This window comes from Canis aureus, chromosome 7, assembly GCF_053574225.1.
Source record: "Canis aureus isolate CA01 chromosome 7, VMU_Caureus_v.1.0, whole genome shotgun sequence".
NCBI classification, from domain to species: Eukaryota; Metazoa; Chordata; class Mammalia; order Carnivora; family Canidae; genus Canis; species Canis aureus.
In genome coordinates this window covers 43,123,531-43,135,149 of record NC_135617.1, presented here as the reverse complement: position 1 = coordinate 43,135,149, position 11,619 = coordinate 43,123,531, and the positions used below count along the sequence as shown (strand labels likewise).

General features: G+C 35.1%; 1 pseudogene; it reads left to right on the top strand.

The window, feature by feature from the left end:
* Positions 1-9,717: 9,717 nt before the first annotated feature.
* On the top strand, positions 9,718-11,455 carry LOC144317295 (elongation factor 1-alpha 1 pseudogene; annotated as a pseudogene).
* Positions 11,456-11,619: the final 164 nt, after the last annotated feature.

Sequence of the window (11,619 nt, the reverse complement as noted above, 5' to 3'; positions counted from 1 at the left end):
GAAATTATATTAATATATCAATGAGCAATTTGCCATAATCTAATTTATGATTATCTCTGTATTCAAGAAATCTCAAATACCACCGTTTCCTGTTTTTCTGGTCTATGACATAATCACGTACTATATATTTACTTTACTTTGCTGAAATAAATATTTGTCTACATTACATATGAGAATGCACTGTGGAAGAGACATTATATCTTTGACATCATTGTTACGTATTTGAAGATACAAAGAAAAATGACATATACTTCTCCAAAAGAGCGTTTTAAAGTAGACATGTTTGTATGAAATTAACACCTATATGAAATTATTTTGAATATAAATAGATGAACTAGTATTAAATACAGACATTTTTTATTTTTACAAAAAAGTATTTTAAGTTGAATTTTGAAGAATGGGTAAGATTTTGATAGAATAAAATATACATAATGCCAGTCACAATTTTTTTTTAAGTAGTCTGGCTAGGTCGCATGACAATTTTTTTTTAAATTTCATTTATTTATTCATGAGAGATACAGAGAGAGAGAGGCAGAGACACAGGCAGAAGGAGAAGCAGGCTCCATGGAGGGAGCCTGACGTGGGACTTGATCTCGAGTCTACAGGACCATGACCTGGGCCGAAGGCGGCGCTAAACAGCTGAGGCACCTGGGCTGCCCTGCCAGTCACAATTTAATGAGAAAACAGGAAATTGATTGAAATAATTATCTTTGATAAAAGAGCTATTAACTAAACAGGAGAGTGAAACAAACTTGAAATTAGCAGTAACAAAAAGGCACTGTAGTGTCATCTATACACTGAACAAAGAAGGCAGGAGTGTTTCTAAAGCCAGGGGGTACAAGGTCACCTAGTAGAAGTGGGAAGAGAGATGGTCCTCACTCACTGGAACTGGAGTCCCAAAGAGAATGCAGTAACTTTGGGAGAAGCAAAGAGGGAAGGAGAGTATTTCTCTGCCTACATTTTTTCTCTTGTTCTCCAATTCCCTGCCTGTACCTCCTTTGACTGAACCTATTTGGAAACCAGCTGACACAAAAGCCTGGAGAAGAGGGTGTTCTCAAATGCCAAGTAGAACAATGCAGGAGAGGGGCCAGGGTATATTAAAAAGGGATTTTAATCAAAATTAAAGGGCATGGAAAAAAATGGTAGGTTCTTCCTCATATCTGAAAGAAGGCATCACGAATAATGTACATTCATTGTTGATCTGCTCAGTTAATCCTACATTTTTTCTACTCACTTCATGTCTCTTTTGTGTTTGAGAATCAACTACCCCTTGAAAAACCTATGGAAGTTCAGTGGGAATATCAATCATAGTAGCCATCTCTTTGACCTGTGATAATGGCAAATCTTATGGTCTGCAGCAATCACAATGTATTCCTGAGACGTACCTATATAAAATTTCAAAGTGGTTTGTTTCACTCGATCAGAAGTTGTAAAAACAAAACTACAAAACTACAGACAGCTGGATCTCTTGCCAGGAAATCACAGTAAGAAAGTTTGAAAGAGATAAAACTGGCCCTCCCCTCAAATCTCCATAAACTGCTGCCCCGCACCAATCCTATATAAATAAATATGCAGCAATATAGGGAAAATAGTGTTGTTACAAGTCACAGCATCAAATCCTCCAACCCCACCATTGTAACCTGATAGTCTACCCTAAAGGATCAAAAATGGAAATTCATGAACTGCCATTCTCAGAAATCTGTACAGAAGATAATATTGGAATAATGATAAGTTTAAACCCCAAAGATAGAGAAATATTATACTATTCATGGATTACTTTATTCTAAGTCCTAGAATGCTTTAACAGGAAGACATTAGCTCATAGGCTCAGTATCATTTATCTATTTTTATCAGGTAATAAGGGAGATGGAAATTGATATAATTTCTACCATCAGTGAGAGTAAAATGTAGCTGAGGAGATGAAAAGAAACAAGAAGGTAAACATGTGAGATGATGGATGTGTTAACTTGATGGAGAGAGTCCTTTCACAGTGTATATCAAAACATCACATTGTACACTTTAAATGTCTTACACTTTTATTTGTCAAATAGATTTATTTGGTTTTAATACATTTATTTCATTTGTTAAATGAATTTATTTATAGCTCATTAAAGCTGGAAAAAAATAAATTGGCAAATATAATAAACTGTAAACTGATATAATACCCTTACCAGAAACTGACAAGGGTAATCAGAGACTAGAATTATGAAGGAAGCACAATTTTCAAAGGAATTTGCAGTATGGATTAAATATGGTAAAACATAAAGGGAGGAGAAAACCTGAGTTGAGTGAGGACATGAATAAAAAAGGAAAGTTTGGAGTGTTTAAATCAGATTGGTCAGGAAACAGTTTGACCCCATTGGTTGCAACAGAAAATTGTGCTTTCGACATTTTCTTTTGATGGCAGGGGGAGCTGATATTTCGAAGAATTGTATAAAGAATTGCAGGTAAGCCAATTTGAAAATGTACTTGCAGGCTCATTCTTAAAGATCCTTAAAATTAGATTTCACAAAAATGATTGATTGTAGATAATAACCTATGTTACATATGCAAGAATACTCTACAAATGAAATGTAAAGATAACCATCATAATGACAAGGAAACATTTCCAAAATTGAATTTAAAAAAAAAGGGAAAATTAATAAGACCTCTATTATTTTTTTTTACTTTATGTTTTATTTCATGTTTTATTTATTTTATGCTTATTTGTTTATTTCATTGAAGTTTAAAATACATTAAAAATGCACATATTTACTCATCAGTTTGGTAAATTTTAACAGTTGTATATCCCCATGTACCACCACTCAGAACAAGACATAGATCACTTCCATAGTCCCAGAGTTACATCTTGCTTCTCTCCGATAGTCCCTTACCTAGCAAGAGGCAAGCACTCACCTATTTCTAATGCTATAGATTCGTTTGCCTGTTCTTAGAATTCACATCCTTGATATATGGTGTTTTTTCTGTATCTGCCTTCTTTTGTTCAACATATCATATTTGAAATTATCCATGTTGTATCATTAGTCCATGTTTTTTAATAACTGAGTACTATTCCATTTTATGTCTTAAAAATAATTTGCTTACCCATTTTCCCATTCATGAAAATTAAGGTTGTTTTCAGTCCGACGCTTTTTTTTTTTTGTCTGATGCTTTTAGAAAGAAGACTTCTATAGGTATTTCCCAGGTTGTTTAATACACATAGCTTTTTCATTTCTATGGGTAAATACCAAAGAATTTATATATCTTTATGAGAAACTGCCAAACAGTTGTCCAAAACAGATATAGAATTACATATGCCCACCAGCAAATTATGAATGTACAGTCCCATATTCTGGACAGTATTAGATGTCAATTTTTTGATTTAATCATTCTAATGGATTAAAAAAAGCATCTGTTGATTTTGTATTTTCTTGATAAACTAAATAAACACTTTTTCACGTACTTAGTGGCCACTCATTATCATTTCTTTGGTGAGGTGCCTGTACAACTCTTCTTCCCATTTTTAATTGAGAGTTTGTTTTTGTCTTCTTATTACAGAGTTATAAGAATTTTTATATATTATTGATAAAAATCTTTTTCAGGTGCATTTGTTAAAAAACAAATCTTCCAATGTGTAGTTTGCCCGTTCAAATTCCTAACGATGCCATTTAATAAGAAGAAAAATTTTATTTTAGTGAAATCTAATCAATTTTTATTTTAGTGAAATCTAATCATTTGATATATGATATTGTGTAAGTTTAAGTTATACAGCATGTTAGTATGATTACTTATATTTTGCAATTTGATTACTTCCTTAATGTTAAGCTAACCTCTGCATCTCATAATTACTGTTTCTTTTTTTGTGGTGAATACCTTTAAGATTTACTTTCTTAGCAACTTTCAAGTATATAATACAATTGTGCAAGCTATAATCACAGTGTTATGTATTGCATACCTTTTAAGAGGGCATTTGTACTCTTTGACCAATATGTACTCTATCCTCCTGGTAACCACCAGCTGGTAACCACCATTCTACTCTCTGTCTCTATGAGTTTGGCTTTTTTAGATTCCACATGTAATTGATATCATGCAGTATTTTTTTTCTCTGATTTCTCTCATTTAGCATCATGACTTCACAGTCCAACCATTTGTCACAAATGGCAGCATTTTCTTCTTTTTTTGTGTGGCTGAATAATATTCCATTGTGTATATCCATTGTATCATCTTTATCCATTCATCCTTTGATGGACATAGGCAGTTTTCCTATTTTGACTATTGTGAATAATGCAATAAACAAGGGAGTGCATACATCTCTTTGATATCTTGTTTTCATTTCCTTTGAATATATATCCAGAAATGAGTTTGTGGAATACTACAGAAATTCTATTTTTAATTTTATCAAGAACCTCCATACCATTTTCCATAGTGGCTACAACAATTTACATACCCAACAATAGTACACAAGGGTTACCTGCTCTCTGTATCCTCACAAATACTTGTTATGTCTTGTCTTTTTGTGTTAGTCACTCTAACACTTATCTAACAGATATCTCATTGTGATTTTGTTTGCATTTCCCTGATAAATAATGTTGTTTCTCTTTTCATGTTACTGTTGACAATTTATATGTCTTCTTTGGAAAAATGTTTATTCAATTCCTCTGCCCATTATTTAATTGGATTTTTCTCTTTGCTATTGATATATGAGTTTCTTCTATATTTGGGTTATTAACCCTTTATCAGATAGATGATTTGCAAATATTTTCCTGCATTGTGTAGATTTCTATTTCATTTTGTTGATTGTTTCATTTGCTGTGCAGAGCTTTTTAGCTTGATGAAGTACCACTTATTTATTTTTGCCTTAAGTATTTGTGTTTTTAGTGCCACATGCAAAAATATTGTTGCCAAGACCAATGCTAAGGAGTTTTTGCCTATGTTTTCTTCTAGGAATTATAGTTTCAGGTCTTATGTTTAAGAGCAACTCATTTTTTAAAAAAGATTTTCTTTATTTATTCATGAGAGAGAGGGAGAGAGAGAGAGAGAGAGAGGCAGAGACACAGGGAGAGGGAGAAGCAGGCTTCATGCCGGGATCCTGATGTGGGACTCAATTCTGGGACTCCAGGATCAGGCCCTGGGCTGAAGGCAGGCGTTAAACCGCTGACCCACTCAGGGATTCCCCAGACCAATTCATTTTGAGTTAACTTTTGTGACTGATGTAATGTAAGGATCCAATTTTGTTCTTTTGCATGTGGTCAGAGCAATTCTTGACTCTCCTGTCAAATATTGGCTATATATGTGGGTTTTGTTTCTGAGCTTTTGATTCTTTTCTATTGTCTGTGTGTCTATATTTATGCCAGTATACACTGTTTTGGTTATTACCACTTTGTGAATAGTTTTAAAACAGAAACTATGATGCCCCCAACTTTGCTCTTCGTTTTCAGGATTGTTTTGGCTTTTGCGGTTTTTTTTTTTTTCTGTTCCTTACAAATTTGAGGGTTATTTTGTTCTACTTCTGTAAAACATGCTGTAATTTTGATAAGGCTTATATTGAGTCTCTAGATTACTTTGGGTAGTATGGGTATTTAACAATATTCTATGAACACAAGATATTTTCTTGGTTTCTTTTTTTTTTTTTTAAGTTTAATTTAACTATTTGAGAGAGGGAGAGAGAGAGTATGAGTGCAGGGAAAGGTAGAGGGAGAGAGAGAAAGAAACTTTAGCAGAGTCCTTGCTGAGCTGAAGCCTGAGATGGGGCTTGATCTCATGACCTTGAGATCATGACTGAGCTGCAATCAAGAGTAGGACGCTTAGCTGACTCTGCCACGTAGCGGCTCATGAGATATTTTTTTTCTATTTATGTCTTCTTCATCTTTCTTTTCTCTTTTAAAGATTATTTAAAATATGCTAAATCATTGCATTTCCATATACATTTTTATATCACCTTCTTTTTTCAAAAAATCTACTACTGTATTTACTGAGATTGCATTGAAATATAATATAAATACACCTGAGAAGAATGGAGATACCTTAACATTAGAGTCTTTCAAACCAAATATTACTGTTTATGTATTCTCCAATATCTCCAAGCATATGTTCTGATATATTTTTAAGACTTTATTTATTTATTCATGAGAGAGAGAGAGAGAGAGAGAAGCAGAGGGAGAAGCAGGCTCCATGCAGGGAGCCCTATGTGGGACTTGATCCCAGGACTCAGGATCACACCCTGGGTGGAAAGCAGGCGCCAAACCACTGAGCCACCTGGGAATCTCCATGTTCCGATATTTTTTAAAAGATTATATTTATTTATTCATGAGAGACAGAAAGAGAGAGAGAGGCAGAGACACAGGCAGAGGGAGAAGCAGGATCCATGCAGGGAGCCTGAGGTGGGACTTGATCCTGGTATTCCAGGATCATGCCCTGCTGAAGGCAGATGCTCAACCACTGAGCCACCCAGGTGTCCCATACCTGTTCTGAAATTAACGCAAAGGTCTTGAATGAAGTTTGTTACCTTATTCACAATAATTTGTTATGTTTTAAAAATTAATCTAAATGGAATTTGTATTCCACATTCCTGGTTGTTTCTAGAATGTAGTAGTACAGGCGATTTTGTGTATTGACTTTGTTTCCTGCTACCTGGTCACAATACTTTATTAGCTTTTTTTTTTTTTTTTTTTTTTTTTTATGATAGTCACACACACAGAGAGAGAGAGAGAGAGGCAGAGACATAGGCAGAGAGAGAAGCAGGCTCCATGCACCAGGAGCCCGACATGGGATTCGATCCCGGGTCTCCAGGATCGCGCCCCCGGCCAAAGGCAGGCGCCAAATCGCTGTGCCACCCAGGGATCCCTACTTTATTAGCTTTAATAATTGTTTGCAGATCTGAAATAATATTTCATGTACACAATCATATTGTCTCTGATAAAGACATCTAACTACTTCCTTTCTGATCATTACACCATGGCTCTCTTCTCCCCTGGGAAGGGATGTCATTTTCTGGAATACAGTTTATTTGGATATCTTTTTTTTTTTTAAGGTTTTTTTAAAAAACAACCATGAAAAACTCTGATTTCGTAGTTTATTTGGTAGGTTCTCATTATATAGATGAGAACAATATTCTGTCTTGTAACTTTCTACTTCCTTGTCAGAGTCAAATTCCTACAAGTATTTTGCCATAGCTGGGAAATTAATTCTTTTAAGCACTGCAATTTAAGACTGAGTGTGTCAAAAGTGTATTTGTATAAGAAATAATGACAAAATACATCATGTTGTCTATTAATTATATTACCTTTTTAAATGTTTATCAACATAAGGATCTGGTGATATTTTAAACCATGAACTCACCTTAGAATTTATTACCATGTTTTTCAATAAGAAAGAAGTCAAAAGCAATAGCCAGAGACTTCTGGCATATATTCAGAACATAGTGGAAAAAGTGTCAATCCCACCTTCACAATGCTAAACATTCTATCTTTTTAAGGAAATGAAAATAATTTGAGTAACCACAATGAGATACTAATATATGCTTAATAAAAGGACTAAAACCAATATAAAAATGATCATACCAAGTATTTATAAGGACACAGAGCAAGTAAAACTCTGCTACTTTGCTGTGGGAATGCAAAATTGTATGGCAACTTTGAAAAATCTTTTGTAGCTTCTTACAATATTAAATATACACTTACCACATTACCCAATTACCTCATTCTAGAGATTTACTTAAAAAAATAAACAAACTTAAGTTCACATGAAGACCTGTACTTAAATGTTTATAACAGCTTTATATATAATCAGCAAAATCTGGAAACAACACAGATGTCCTTCAACCACTCAATGGATAAACTATAATGCCTGTATACATTGGAATAGTTCTTAGCAATAAAAAGGAAAGGACTATTGATACATGCAACAACATACATGTTCCTAAGTGCAAGGAGCCAAACCCAAAAGACTACAGACTATGTGATTTTATTTGTTTGGCATTCTAGAATTGGCAAAATTATGGGACTAAAAGCAGATCAGTAGATGACAATGAAGGACATAAAGACAGCGGTTGATTAAAATGTGATGCACAGGAGAATTTTTAATGTGATGGAACTGTTATATTATGCCTATGGTGATGGATCATAATTGCATGCATTTGATGGATCACCATGCATTTGTCAAGCTTATAGAACTGTACATCCTAAGTTGAAAACATAAAAATTTTATACGTAAACAAATTTTAGTGTATGTAAATTAATAATAATAATGTTAAATGACCAAAAAATAAAGCAGCAGAATAGGAGAAGACAAAGTCTCCATTTACTTTTAGATTCAAACAGATGCATAAACATTACTAGCTAGTGATAACATGATGTTTTTTTATTCTGGAGTTTCCTAATTTACCAGGACACCTTATTGACCAAGGCATTCAACAATTTGTAATCATTTAACATGACAAAATTGAAAATTTCACTGTGATTGAGTTAAACCCAAGAGAACCCCCCCTGCAAGAAATTAGGTGGTCTAGGAAAAAGCCTTGGGCATAACGACTTCATGATGATTGCTCTTATTCCTCAGCAACATGTGATTCCCTGACACTTTTTATCTTATTGTGACTCCTCAGGGTACCTTGTGGGTTTAGTTATTTGAAATAAAATTATTGTATATTAATTCAAAGTCTAAATGGAAAGAGCTCTTTATTACAAAGATAAGCTAATGTCAAAAATAAAACACAGCCACATCCTTTCCTTTCCCTTCTGTGGCATCCTGGTGTGCTTAGTAAATGGACTCTCTAGTCCAACATCTTATATCAGAGAGAAGGACATTAGCTAAAGTGACTTCTTTTCTTCAAGACAGTACTTTCAGTGAGGCCTTTTTCCAGTATTTGCTCTGGCAAATTTCAGTAATTTCTGCAAACCATTAGGTATCAGCAAATTGAGTACAAGCCTTTTGCAAACTGCCTTTGTGATGTTAAGTAAGTCACTAAATCTATTTGAGTATTTTTCCTATGTGCAGTGTTTAGTGAGTTAAAATATGCATTTCAAAATTTCATTCGGTAGTGTGTGATTCTATAAGTCGTTCTGTTTTCTATCTTACCACTTTAAAATACACACACACAAACACACATATATGTACATGCACACACACCAAAAACACTTGCTGTCAAATCGAGGACAATTAGACCATATTTTATGAGTTTTTAAATAATTTTTACTCAAATATTTACCTAATATTTTTTGAGCTTATAGAACTCAAAAACTTATAGAACCTATTGATGAAGAAAAGTACATATAATATTGGCAAACATACATTAGTTTAAAAAATAATTGGTGTTTTATTATTTGTGATAAAGGATACACCATTAATATAGCCTCATTTATCCTATTTAAAAAATATTTTGTAGCCATGAATTAGATTTAATCAAATAAGTAATTCTGAGAAATTCTAGCTGTATTAACAAATTGTAAAAATGTTTCTCAAACATTTTTATTTACATGGTTTTTGAATTATTCAAATCAATAATCACAGTAAAAGCAAAAGAAAATAAAAACTTTCAAAGTGAGGACAAAATGCTGGTAATTAGCCTGTGTATCCTTGATCTAAAGCAATCATAGACCTTTCATGTTTATGTGTTACTAGTTAAAACTTTCCTCTGTTAAAAAGAAGGAATACATCAAAGAAAAGGAAATCTGGAAATAGCACAGACAACACAAACAATAATAAAATAAAAGCTACAGCTTTTTTGCAACGGGTTTGCCGCCAGAACACAGGTGTCGTGAAAACCACCACTAAACCTAAACCAAAATGGGAAAGGAGAAGACTCACATCAACATCGTCATCATTGGACACGTAGATTCGGGCAAGTCTACCACGACTGGCCATCTGACCTACAAATGTGGTGAGATCGACAAAAGAACTATTGAAAAATTTGAGAAGGAGGCTGCTGAGATGGGAAAAGGCTCCTTCAAGTATGCCTGGGTCTTGGATAAACTGAAAGCTGAACGTGAACATGGTATCACCACTGATCTCCCTGTGGAAATTCGAGACCAGCATGTATTATGTGACCATCATTGATGCCCCAGGACACAGAGACTTTATCAAAAACATGATTACAGGCACATCTCAGGCTGACTGTGCTGTCCTGATTGTTGCTGCTGGCGTTGGTGAATTTGAAGCAGGGTCTCCAAGAATGGGCAGACCCGTGAGCGTGCCCTTCTGGCTTACACACTGGGTGTAAAACAACTAATTGTTGGTGTTAACAAAATGGATTCCACTGAACCACCCTACAGCCAGAAGAGATACGAGGAAATTGTTAAGAAAGTCAGCGCCTACATAAAGAAAATTGTCTACAACTCCGACACAGTAGCATTTGTGCCAATTTCTGGTTGGAATGGTGACAACATGCTGGAGCCAAGTGCTAACATGCCTTGGTTCAAGGGATGGGAAGTCACCCGTAAAGATGGGAATGCCAGCGGGACCACACTGCTTGAAGCCCTGGATTGCATTCTGCCACCAACTTGTCCAACTGATAAGCCCTTGCATCTGCCTCTCCAAGACGTCTACAAAATTGGTGGTATTGGTACTGGCCCAGTGGGCCGAGGGGAGACTGGTGTTCTTAAGCCTGGTATGGGGGTCACCTTTGCTCCGGTCAATGTTACAACTGAAGTAAAGTCTGTTGAAATGCACCATGAAGCTTTGAGTGAGGCTCTTCCTGGGGACAATGTGGGCTTCAATGTCAAGAACGTATCTGTCAAAGATGTTCGTCGTGGCAACGTGGCTGGTGACAGCAAAAATGACCCACCAATGGAAGCAGCTGGCTTCACAGCTCAGGCGATTATCCTGAACCATCCAGGCCAAATCAGTGCTGGATATGCACCTGTGCTGGATTGTCACACAGCTCACATTGCTGGCAAGTTTGCTGAGCTGAAGGAAAAGATAGACCATCGTTCTAGAAAGAAGCTGGAAGATGGTCCCAAGTTCTTGAAATCTGGGGATGCTGCCATTGTTGATATGGTTCCTGGCAAACCTATGTGTGTTGAGAGCTTCTCTGACTATCCTCCTCTGGGCTGTTTTGTTGTTCGTGACATGAGACAGACGGTTGCTGTGGGTGTCATCAAAGCAGTGGACAAGAAGGCAGCTGGAGCTGGCAAAGTCACCAAGTCTGCCCAGAAAGCTCAGAAGGCTAAATGAATATTATCCCCAATACCTGCCACCCCAGTCTTAATCAGTGGTGGAAGAACGGTCTCAGAACTGTTTGTGTCAATTGGCCATTTAAGTTTAATAGTAAAAGACTGGTTAATGATAACAATGCATCGTAAAACCTTCAGAAGGAAAGGAGAATGTTTTGTGGACCATTTGTATTTTTTTTTTGTGCGTGTGTGGCAGTTTTAAGTTATTAGTTTTTAAAATCAGTACTTTTTAAAGGAAACAGCTTGACCAAAAATCTGTCACAGAATTTTGAGACCCATTAAAACAAAAGTTTAATGAGAAAAAAAAATTTTTTTTTAATTAAAAAAAAATAAAATAAAAGCTACATTTACAGATACATAGTATTAATGATTTTCTTCCTTTATTTCTTTTGGAAAATCTGGTTCAAGAATTTTTGATCATGCCATTTGTTCCATCTTTATTTTCAGATTCAACAAGCTCAGGATTGAACTT